Source organism: Petromyzon marinus, unplaced genomic scaffold (assembly GCF_048934315.1).
Source record: "Petromyzon marinus isolate PM22_M1 ecotype Great Lakes invasive population unplaced genomic scaffold, UKy_Petmar_22M1.pri1.0 PM_G_Scaffold_164, whole genome shotgun sequence".
In the NCBI taxonomy this organism is placed as follows: Eukaryota; Metazoa; Chordata; class Hyperoartia; order Petromyzontiformes; family Petromyzontidae; genus Petromyzon; species Petromyzon marinus.
Window position 1 is genome coordinate 150,001 of NW_027422722.1, and position 2,500 is coordinate 152,500.

The following is a 2,500-nucleotide window of genomic DNA, read 5'->3' on the forward strand; positions in this document are numbered from 1 at the left end:
TCCTGGCGTAGGATGCTGGGGCGTCCACATGCTGTAGGGTGAAGTGGAGGGCCATGTTAACTGCGTCGTCCACAGACCTGTTGGCTCTGTAGGCAAACTGAAGGGGGTCCAGGAGAGGGTCTGTGATGGCTTTGAGGTGTGCCAGGAGCAGGCGCTCAAAAGACTTCATTACCACAGATGTAAGGGCGACCGGTCTGTAATCATTTAGTCCTGTTGGCCTTAGCTTTTTGGGCACAGCGATGATGGTGGAGGACTTGAGACAGGCTGGTACATGGCATGTCTCCAGGGAGGTGTTAAAGATGTTGGTGAACACCGGAGACAGCTGGCCAGCGCAGTGCCTGAGGGTGGCTGGAGAGACAGAGTCCGGCCCGGCTGCTTTGCGTGGATTCTGCCTCTTGAAAAGCCCATTAACTTCTCCCTCCTGAAAGGAGAGAGTCGTTTCTGTAGTATGGGTGGGGGATGGGGCCTCTTGGGTGGGAAGGGGTGGTTCAGGACAGTCCAATTGTCTTTCAAATCTACGGTAGAACTCGTTCAGGTCGTTGGCTAGGCGGGAGTCGTTAGTGGTGTGGGGCACTCTGGGTTTGTAGTTGGTGATGTGCCTGAGCCCTTTGGCAGACAGAAGCAGCGTCGTTAGTAGAGAACTGGTGTTTTAGTGTCTCTGAGTACAGTCGTTTAGCCTCTCTCACCGCTTTGCTAAACCTGTTCTTCGACTCCTTGAATCTGTCTCTATCCCCACTCCTAAACGCTTCCTCCTTCTCCAACCTCAACCTTTTGAGCTTTGCTGAGAACCAGGGCTTGTTGTTGTTAAAGTTCACCCTGGTACGTGTTGGGATACAGCAGTCCTCACAGAAGCTGATGTACACAGCCTCTGTGAGTTCATCCAGACTATTGGTAGCAGTCGTGAACATATCCCAGTCAGTACAGTCTAAGCACGCCCGCAAATCTTCCACAGCCTCACTGGTCCACTGTTTAGATGTCCTCACAGCAGGTTTACAGAGTTTTAGTTGCTGCCTGTATGCACGAATCAGGTGGACCAAGGGAGTTCTGTGCGAGCCGAACAGCCCCGTGACCCACAAGAGAAACATCCCCGCCAAATTCGAGCGTTTGACGGGGTCTATCCGTGAAAAAATATTCACGTTTTTGAGTGCACATGCATTTCTGCTGCAAATGCCTCTGGAAGTTTCATGCCGTTCGTATGCCAATTGTGGCAACACGAAAATGACCCGTTTTCCCATTCCGAGGGATTTCTGTGCGACCCTAACAGCCCCGTGAGCCACAAGAGACACATCCCCGCCAATTTCTAGCGTTTCACGGGGTCTATCCGTGAAAAATATAGACGTTTTTGAGTGCACATGCATTTCTGCTGCAGATGCCTCTGGAAGTTTCATGCCGTTCGTACGCAATGTGGCAACACGAAAATGACCCCTTTTCCCATTCCGAGGGATTTCTGTGCGACCCTAACTAACAGCGCCCGTGAGCCACAAGAGAGACATCCCCGCCAATTTATAGCGTTTCACGGGGTCTATCCGTGAAAAATATAGACGTTTTTGAGTGCACATGCATTCCTGCTGCAAATGCCTCTGGAAGTTTCATGCCGTTCCTATGCAATGTGGCCACACAAAAATGACCCGTTTTCCCATTCCGAGGCATTTCTGTGCGACCCTAACAGCCCCGTGAGCCACAAGAGAGACATCCCCGCCAACTTCTAGCGTTTGACGGGGTCTATGCGTGAAAAATATTAAAATTTTTGAGTGCACGTGCCTTTCTGCTGCAAATGCCTCTGGAAGTTTCATGGCGTTCCTATGCAATGTGGCAACACGAAAATGACCCCTTTTCCCATTCCGAGGGAGTTCTGTGCCACCCTAACAGCCCCGTGAGCCACAAGAGACACATCCCCGCCAATTTCTAGCGTTTCACGGGGTCTATCCGTGAAACATATAGAAGTTTTTGAGTGCACATGCATTCCTGCTGCAAATGCCTCTGGAAGTTTCATGCGGTTCGTACGCAATGTGGCAACACGAAAATGACCCGTTTTCCCATTCCCAGGGATTTCTGTGCGACCCGAACAGCCCCGTGAGCCACAAGAGACACATCCCCGCCAATTTCTAGCGTTTCACGGGGTCTATCCGTGAAAAATATCAATTTTTTTTTGACTGCACATGCATTTCTGCTGCAAATGCCTCTGGAAGTTGCATGCGGTTCGCATGCAATGTGGCGACACGAAAATGACCCGTTTTCCCATTCCGAGGGATTTCTGTGCCACCCTAACAGCCCCGTGAGCCACAAGAGAGACATCCCCGCCAATTTCTAGCGTATCACGGGGTCTATCCGTGAGAAATATTCACTTTTTTGAGTGCACATGCATTCCTGCTGCAAATGCCTCTGGAAGTTTCATGCGGTTCGTATGCAATGTGGCGACACGAAAATGACCCGTTTTCCCATTCCGAGGGATTTCTGTGCCACCCTAACAGCCCCGTGAGCCACAAGAGAGACATCCCCG